The sequence below is a fragment of the Phoenix dactylifera genome, chromosome 16 (genome assembly GCF_051530095.1).
Source record: "Phoenix dactylifera cultivar Ajwa chromosome 16, Ajwa_hap1_PhDact_Kaust_v1.1, whole genome shotgun sequence".
NCBI lineage: Eukaryota > Viridiplantae > Streptophyta > Magnoliopsida > Arecales > Arecaceae > Phoenix > Phoenix dactylifera.
Genome location: NC_143205.1, coordinates 1,057,251 through 1,066,682, shown reverse-complemented (window position 1 = coordinate 1,066,682; position 9,432 = coordinate 1,057,251). Strand labels below are relative to the sequence as shown.

The window sequence follows — 9,432 nt, the reverse complement described above, 5'->3', positions numbered from 1 at the left end:
GCTGAGTACAAAACCAAGGATCTGTACAATGAGTTCGGAGGCCGACCTCGTTTACATAGAAACAAAAAAAAAGGGGATAAACAAAACCCTAAGGGGCGGGCGCAGCTCCGAGGTCATCCGCAGCAGTCACCTCGGCGCGCTCTATCGGAGCTCTCCCAGGTTCATCCGCAACAGGGGCCCTGGCCTGGGTCTCACCAGCAGCTTCGAGGGCGGCATCAGAAGCTCCTTTGGGATCCCCCTCGGCGGGAGCCTCCCAAGTGGCCTCCTCGGCTGCCTGAACTTCGGCCCCAGCCGGGTCTTCAGGTGCATCCTCCTCCTCGACCCCCGCTCTAGGTTGGAGCAGATTGAGGTCGAACTCGGAGCAGAGTCACCTCAGTTGGTTGCGAAAGTCTTCAAAGCCACGAATGAGCCCATCCACGGCCTCTTCCTCCAACAGATCGCGGAACTCTTCCGATTCCCGGAAGAGTTGCACCGCGTGCTGAGCCTCCTCCTGGGCCCTCTTGTCGCGGGCCTCGAGCTCCTCGACCTTAAGCTGGGTGTCCTTCACCTCCTGCTAACGGATGGTGAGCGCCGAGCGAGCCTCGGCCAGACGGGCCTCGGCAGACCGCACCTCCGATCTGGCCAGAGCATGCGCGGCCTTCTCCTCCTCGAGCTCCGCAATTAGCGCTCGAAACTCGTCCTCACCGGCCTCCGCTCTCGCCAGAAGCTCCCTCCGTGAGACTTCAGCCTCGCTGAGCTTCCTCTCGGCCACCTCTTGCCCCCACAGACACCTTCGGGACCGGTCCCGATAGTATGCCGCTATGGAGATCAAGGTATCGATCTCATGGAGATGCTGTAGACAGAGCAGAGAAAGTGAGCTAGGGTCAAAAATAGAGCACAAAAAAAAAGAGAAGAAGAGGCTAGGCGAACTTACCCAGACGGCGGAACGACGAGTCTCATCCAGGAAGTTACTAAAACTCATAGCCCGGATCTCGGCCTGGTCGGCCGGGAGCAGCGCGACGCGGAAAATCTGTCGTGTCGTTTCGGCATTATTGAGGGCTGAATCACCCTCGAAGACTGCCCAATCAGGGCAGTAGGGCCTCCTCTCCTGACGGCCTTTGCCCTCCGAGGGACCCGGTAGGCTGGGCCTCGTTGGGCTCGACGGGGACGGCCTTGCAGCCCCTTGGCTGCTTCCCGACTCGGGCCCTGAGTGCTGAGATCGGACGGGCGGCCGACCCGGACGCTGCGAGATGGGGGCCAGGCATGCGAGCGCCGCAGAAGCCCCTGCAGAGCTCGAGCCCCTCCGGTCGGAGCTCGGGACCTCCTTCCGAGCGGGTCTGGAAGATCCGGCTTGGGCTGTGCTCGCCTCAGCACCCACGCCAGCTAAAGATCTAGCTTTCTTCCTCGGCTCAGGCGGGGCCCCACCAATCTCGGCTGCCCTCTTTCGAAATCGAGCGTAGAGGGTTGCGCTCTTAGTCACCATCTTCGAAACGTCTGAAAAGGCGAGAGAGGAAAAGTTAGAATGTTAGAGAAGAGACAAAAGAAGAGTAAAACGAATAAAAAAAGGAGAGAAAAGAGAAGGAAAAAACCACCACTACCCTTACCCTGAGGGCGCGCCGAGCTCAGGCCAACATTGACCAGAGCATCCTCGCTTACGAGGTCATTCAGCAGAATATTCTCCCCGAGGCCGCAAAGAGCGTCGAGGATCCCCTACTCGCCCTTGGACAATCTGGGGAGCTTGTTGGCGGTTTAGAGCTGGGCTTGCTCCCACCGAGGGTCGAACCCCCACGCCCGCTCGAAAGACAAAAAGAAAAACTTCTCCTTCCATCCATCAATGGATGTCGGAGCACCCCGGAAGAGTGGCCGACCACCCCAAAGGGCAAGGTAGAGCCACTCTCCATCTCCCGAGTTGGACTTCAGCAAGAAGTACCACCGGAAGATGTTTACGGAAGTCGGTATCCCCTGCGTCAGGCACAAGGATAAAAAGCCGATAATCATCGTCCACGCGTTCGGAGCAACCTGCACCGGGACGACTTGATATGCCGCCAGGAGCTCGTTCACGAACCCGTAGAGGGGGAATCGCAGGCCGGCCCAGAGTGTTTCTAAATACACTCCGATCCAGCCCGGAGGAGGTCTCGTTACCCGATCCTCCGACCCCGCGAGTCCCAGACGGAACTCGCGCTGAGGAAAGAACCATTCCTCAGCCATCTCTACCTCCTCACCACTCATGGTGGACCCAACTTCGTCCGGACCACGACCCATCCCAAAAGAAAATAGGAGAAAAAGAAAAGGAAAAAAGCGAGCGCAAGAGCCCCCGAGCAGACGAAGGGGAACACCTACTAAGGTCTTCGCCGGAGACGTTGAAGGATTGGAGAGGAAAAACCGAAATAATCGCTTCGGGAGGCCGCCGGGAGAAATGAGGGAATGGAAGAAAGGGATACCAGAGAACAACAAGCGATGGCAGCCAAACAGAAACCCATAGGACCGGGACGGGGGTCTATATAGACCCCCCCAATGGCCCGGATCGGCAAGACAGAATCCCGCCTCCCGTCCGGATCATGCTACGCGTCGGCCCCGAAGACCGAAGCGGCATATCCAATTTGGATCGGTGCTTTAAATACAAAATCAGGGAAGCGTCCCTTCGGGTCGTGGAGCCCCATCATGAGCCCACGACGCGAGTACGCTTCGAAAAGCGAAAGGATGTCGCCCCATCATCTCCCATTAAGAGCGCCTTGAAGCGCGCGGAGCGCCGAAACAATTCAAAATTTCCTGGCCTACAACACGGCAAAAACGGCTACTTCCCACGCCCGAGCTCGCAAGCGGCTCGAACTCGAAAGTCGGGGGGTAGTGTTGGGGAAAAAATAAGTTGCTCCGGAATATATGACTGCGTGGACAGCACGTGCCTGAAGGCGCCCGGCTCGGCGTCCGACCTGGAGGCGCCCGGCCCGGCGTCCGACCTGAAGGCACCCGACCTGTCTACTGCGGTCACATCCACCTACAGTACGACCATGAGCCATGCCCTGCCACCGCCATCAACAATTAATGTGCATGGCTCCTGCAGACCTTCAGCTTACTCAATAATTAATACGCATGGCTCCTGCAGACCTCCGGCTTACTCAACAATTAATGCGCATGGCTCCTGCAGACCTCCGGCTTACTCAACAATTAATGCGCATGGCTCCTGTTATCTACGGATCTCAAGTCCTCCATGGCAAATCAGCTCGGCTGCGTCCGATCAGCCATGACAACTCCCTAGCTCTGGCCTGATCTCCTACGGCAAGGCATTAACTCACGCGATCGTGCACTAATTCATGCGACATGCTTAATCGTATGGCAACTTCGCCTTGTCACATCACAGGTAACCCAGTACCCCTCTATAAAAAGGGAACCCCTCCATCTTAGAGGGGGGACAGAAAAACTCAAAACTTGAGACATTGATTCCCCTGTATTTTCTCTCTCCATATACACTTGCCCCCTCTGACTTAGGCATCGGAGGGCCGGTGCCGGAAACTCCGGCCACCGACTTTTTGCAGGCCCCACGGAGGACGCCGCCCGCCGACAGACCACTACCCGCCAACCCTCACCGAAGCTCCTCCTTCTCAGCCGACGGCCGCCCCCGGGTCCAAATTCCAGCAACAACTTCCAAATTCTAAGTTTATATTCACTTTTATTGCATAGCCTGCGTAAAGCTTGTGCTAGGCTCCAAGCCTGTATTAGCCTTTTCTGCATCAAAGCATGGTTTTCCTAGTTTTTTTTTTCTTGCTAATAACTTTTATTTTGGAGACCTTCATTGTTTTGCGATGCAAACATACTAAGTTAGGATTTTTGTTTAGGATTTCAATTTCTAGTTTGCTTTGACTCCTCACACACGATAAAAGAAGAAATTCTAGTTGCTTTAAAAAAAAATTTTGCTTTCGAACTTCTAGTTGCTTTCCAATACAAATTGTTTTTAAAACTTTCGATTCTATTTTTAAGTAGAATAAGATGTACATTGCTCTAATTGTTACTTCTTGTCGAAATGAGTTAAGAGAAATTAGCAATGCCAATTCCAAAGTTGAACACCTTGAGTCGACCCAGTTGATCGAGGTGATGATGGAAGCCTTCAAACAGCTCCCATAGATTGTAGACAACCCACTATGAATCCACCATAGCAACAATCTCAGTTCAGGCCTGCGATGACCAGGAGTTCTTCATGCCTGAATCACCGCAATTCTATCAGAAATCAGCAATGGCTTTCCAAGATTGGCTTGCCTCCATTGATGACTATTTCAGTAGGCATCGTCTCTTCGACCAGAAACGAGTCCAACTTGCGAAGGCGAGGCTGAAAGACCCAGCTCCCTAATGGTGATCGACCATCGAAGACGACCATGTTCTTTGTTGAGAGAGACTTAATGCGGCATGGGATAAGATGGGGTGACGTTGGAGTTATGCTAATAACACCCGAAGTCTGAACCGAAACCGTGCGAGAGTACCAGGAAGAAAATTCGATGAGCTAACTTTCCAAGTTCCACTCAGAGAAAACCGGGAAGTAGTTAGTTGTTTACCCAACATGGCTATTATTAAAGAGAAACGCAAGGCGTTGCTTTGTTTTATTTTATTTTTAGAAAATATTGGTTTTGCTAAGCAATTCTTAGAAAGGATAATTCCAACATTTCAAAGGCCTTATAGAACCTAGATAATTATACTATTTTTGGATCATGCCATCATTCAAGAAAGAGTTTTCAAAGTCACAGCCACACAGGAGCATGCTGCTATTTCTTTCTTCTCTTCAACGGTTTTGCTTCATTTAACTTTTACACCTCCACAAATATGGCATCATCGGATGTTGTGAGGACTCATGCAGTGGTGTGTTTAGTCTCATATTAGTTATTCACTGGATAGATTTTGGGTACTTATGCAGGATTAAAAAATCCAAATAATACCTTCTAGCTAACTATCTTGGATGAGCTCCTAGGTTATTGCAAATGGTATCAGAGCGAATCCGACTTATAACCTATATGGACTAAGAAACACTGTAGCACGGATCCATTGGGGCTGACCACGAACTGATCGTGGAGCTTGTGATTAGATTTGAACCCTTAGTCTGACGAGTTAGTTTGATGAGGACGTTAGGGATTAAACGAAGAAGCATATCAGGACTCATGCGAGCATATGTTTAGTCCTATATCAGTTATTCGTTGGGTAGATCTTGAATACTTATACAAAATTAAGAAATCCAAATAATATTTTTTGACTAGTCATTTTGGGTGAGGCCTTAGATTGTTACATATGATGCTATAATCTCAATCTTAAAGTCCTTGTATGATGTCTCTTATACAATTATCTCGTGCCAAAGCTGGAGGTGGTCAATCTCTTGCCTTCATTTTGATTTGTCAAGATTTTTGGAGATATCAATCTGAACTAACATGTACAAAGTGATAGTTTGCAGGTACAATCATCTCATTTCTCTTAAAAAAAATAAAAACCTCTCTGAATCAATGATTCACAAATGCTACTAAAATAGTGATAATCAACTAGCCAAAAAAATCAATGGATCACAACAACACTCGCAACATTCGTCGACGACGCAACAACAACATAGAACCGCAAGGCTGCATAGTTATAGAAGAACATATTAAATCAATTAATATGCAGATGTATTACGAAATAACCACATAAATGTTCTCGATTATATTAAACAAAATATTTTTTTCCACAAGTAAATATATGAAATGATTCTACATGTGAACAAATATATTACATCAAGTGCAAAAGGATTGCAAAGGTCATAACTTTACATGAATGTTACCGAGACATTTTGTCCCTATTCCTTATTAATTAATTAATTAATTTTCTTCTCGAGTACCAAATAATTATTCTTTCCATTATTATTTTCCTTTTCTTTAATTAAATAAATGCAATATGTCAAAAAAAATAAAAAGGAATTTTAATATATCTATGACACAATGCAATAATATAATATTCATGATCCTCATATCATCTTTTTTACATTGATCATGAATGGCGTTTAAGTCCTTGGAACGGTAAACATGTATTATAAGCTACACTAATGACATATTTAATATTTGGCTAGCTGTGAAACAAATTAACATATCTTGTATTTGATTTCATATATCATGAAACAAAAATAGAGAATAATTAATTAATGGTTCACAATGTCTCGCAATAAATGGCAATGATATATGCATGATTATTTCAAATTGTAATAAGGCAATTCTAATAATGAGACAACCTTCACAATGGTGTTTTAACTTGTTTTATTGAATTGCTTCTTTTGATATTGCACTTGAAACTAGTAGATTATTGCCGAGTTCTATATGCAAAGAAATGCGATGATAAATTAGCATATTTTTTATTTTATAAGCATGTATGTCGCACTACTTGCCATGCTTTCCATGCTACTTTAGCCGCATGAGACAAAATTGACAGACAAATGTCTTTGTAGTACAATATTAATACAATGATAATTTTCCTTCAAAATAAATTGGTACAAAGATAATGTAGATGTTTATAAGCTCTAGCATTCAGCACACTTAGCATTGAATGTTTGGAAAACATAAAAAAAGGTACAAATCTAGTATTCGGAAAAGTTTGCATTTGTAGTGTAAATTTCACTCAAAATGTTTGCTATGTTATGCAGTTTGTAGCTTATCGAATCGTTTTACTAAGTGGATGTAAAAATCTTGAAGAAAAAGAAGAATTAGAAATTTAAGAAGAGATGTAATCGAACAATAAACATACCATCCTGCTAAAAACCCATTGTTTTTTTTGGATGGAGGAGGAGGAGGAGCATATTGAGGTGGAGCCATTACAGGAGGCCCCTGATAATAACCTACATTCAATAATAAGTCTGTGAAAATGAAATCAAGTATTAAGCCCTATTCCAACTATTTGAGGTTATTTAAAAGCCACAGGATGCTTGTTTATATATATATATATATATAAAGAAAAAAACAAAAGAGTCCGGAAGAAGAAATTAATAAACATGATTGAAGAACAAGGCCTCAGTAAAATGATTGCAAGAGAACCCCATAAATACATAAGACAAGATACAGATTTTAATTAAAAGAAATTTGATTTAAGTTATGGTTTTTTCTCTCCCTCAAGGGAAATAATCAAAGGTAATATCAAACAAGAGATAGGATTTATACAGTAATTAGAATTACCTTGCGCAGGGTATGGTCCGTAAGGATTTGGTTGGTGGTAGTGCCTTGGATCATACATCTTTCAAGTAGCATAAAATGAGAATTAGAACCTATAAGAAAGATAAACGAAAAGTAATGAGAAGATGGGGCTGTTTGCAGAGTAGAACACGAGATGTAAAGAAACACAAACCAACTTATGGAGAAGGAAGGGGCCTCCGTTTCATAAGTCTCTCTCTAAATTTTGTTGGAAACAAGAAAAAAAATTAAACTAACCAAAAAAAGGCCCCATGGCCAAGGAAATGGAGATAAAGACCCCACAGAGGAAGCTGGTGGCTTGAAGTTAATGCTTTGCGGGCTTGGCTTTTCACCTTCCTTTTTTAGTGCTTTGGTTTAGAGGAAGCAATGGAAGCCGGGCAACCAACTCTGTGGGAAGGGTCCTGGACCGGCCATTTTGCAGCCATGAGGTGGAGTGGTTAGGAAGGCTAAAAAACTAGAACTCCAAATTTGGAGGAAGGTTTGCAGCACCTGCTGTAATCTTGTGCTTTTCTTTTTCTTTTTTTTTCTTTTTTTTTTTGTATGCATGGGCATCGTACTCCCAATCCGATATTGCGAGCTGGGTTGTGATAATCATCATATTTCCACAGACATGTAAAATATCTCATCAAAATATCATAAAACAAGCAGCAAAATTAAATAATATTATTTAAATAATTTTAAAATTTAAATAACCAAAATCCAAGCTTGTATCACAAGATTTCAATAATATCAAATAGTTTTGCATCATGCTTAAATAAATCTTAATTTAAAATAAAGAAACCAAACCTCTACTTCTAATCATTCCTCCAAACAAAATTCCGTTTGGTTCTCAAAATTTGAAAAAATACAATAAGATATCGAATAATAAGCTAGCTAGACTATTTAGTAAGTAATCAGCATGTGTGTACGTAGGATCATAATGGTGTGTGTGTGTGGTAGAAGGATGTGGGTGTGTATGTATGTGTGTGCGCATGCCCATGCATACGTGCATGCCCATGTGTGGGTGCAGGTGTGTATGCATGTGCATGTGCCTGTGCGTGCAAGTGCAAATGGGCTTACGGCTTTTATCACCATTGGGGCCCTAGAAAACCAAATGCTTGAGAGCTAAATTGAACTCCTAAACATCAAGTATAACACAAACCTCTTAAACTACTAAAATAATATTTAGTAATGATTTAAAACTATGATTCATTTTATTGGTACCGGTTAAATTGAATTAATTCTATCAGCTTATAGCGTTTGAATAGTCAATTTTTATCCTTTTTGATAGAAAATTTGATAATATACCTACTTCATTTTATTCTTTTCAATATTTTATAAACTTTATTATGTAAAATAATTCAAAGGTATTAGTTAGTTCTATTAGTTCTCCACATTTTCCAATCACATATTAATTAAATAGTAATTTATATTTTTTTAGAAAAAGTTGATTGGAATGTAGATCCATATGATTTAAAATGCAATAATTAAAATGATATTTACCAAGCTATTCATATTCTTTATTCTTTGACTAAAAGATAAAACATAAATATATTTCTTTTTATTCTTTTGCATACTTAAAACTTTATTATTTAAAATAATTTAAATTGATATATTTTAGTTATTTTAAAGTAAAAGTGATACCTCTTAGCCTTTTAACTATTAAAATTTTGAAAATATGCGTAAAGTAAACAAAAGAATTTATTTTTAATATACATAGCTATTATTTAGATCATGTGGATATACAATATACACTGTTTCTTAATACTAGAGTAAGTATAGACTAACCATAAATCCAGTATTTTTTTCAAAAAAATGAAAACTTAACATGTGATCTAAAAAAATATCTAGAATTATTAGAGCTAATCCGTAAGTTTTAATTATTCTAACATTTAAATTTTGGAAAATATATAGAAGAATAAAATGAAGTATGTGTTTTGCCTTTTTTTGAAAAAAAAAATTACTCTTTAAATGTCATAAACTAGAAAAAATAATTTAATTAATCAATATAAGTAAAATGAATCATCATCTCAAACAATGGCATAATGCTGACCAGGTGTTTTTTTTTTTCCTTTTTGCTAAAACAGGAGTATCATGCATAGCATATATGAATACAGCTAAGAAAATCAAGAAGCAGTACATCACGGAGAGTCGTAAGCAGTTCCATTGGCCTCTCTAAACGTGTTTCGCCTGAAGCACTAATCCGTCAAGAACTATAACCTGAATATCTCTCAAAAGGAAGGTGTTTAACACCTAATGAGGAAGGTGTTTAACATCTCTATGTTTCAATTGA

At 42.2% G+C, this 9,432-nt stretch overlaps 1 long non-coding RNA gene across 1 annotated transcript; it reads right to left on the bottom strand.

The window, feature by feature from the left end:
* Positions 1–5,337: 5,337 nt before the first annotated feature.
* LOC103698153 (uncharacterized) lies at positions 5,338–7,578 on the bottom strand. The gene is made up of 3 exons (XR_015973891.1): positions 7,146–7,578; positions 6,721–6,811; positions 5,338–5,570 (listed from the first exon to the last, which is right to left on the bottom strand). It is a non-coding gene; the product is annotated as an uncharacterized LOC103698153 (long non-coding RNA).
* Between the last annotated feature and the right edge of the window lie 1,854 nt (positions 7,579–9,432).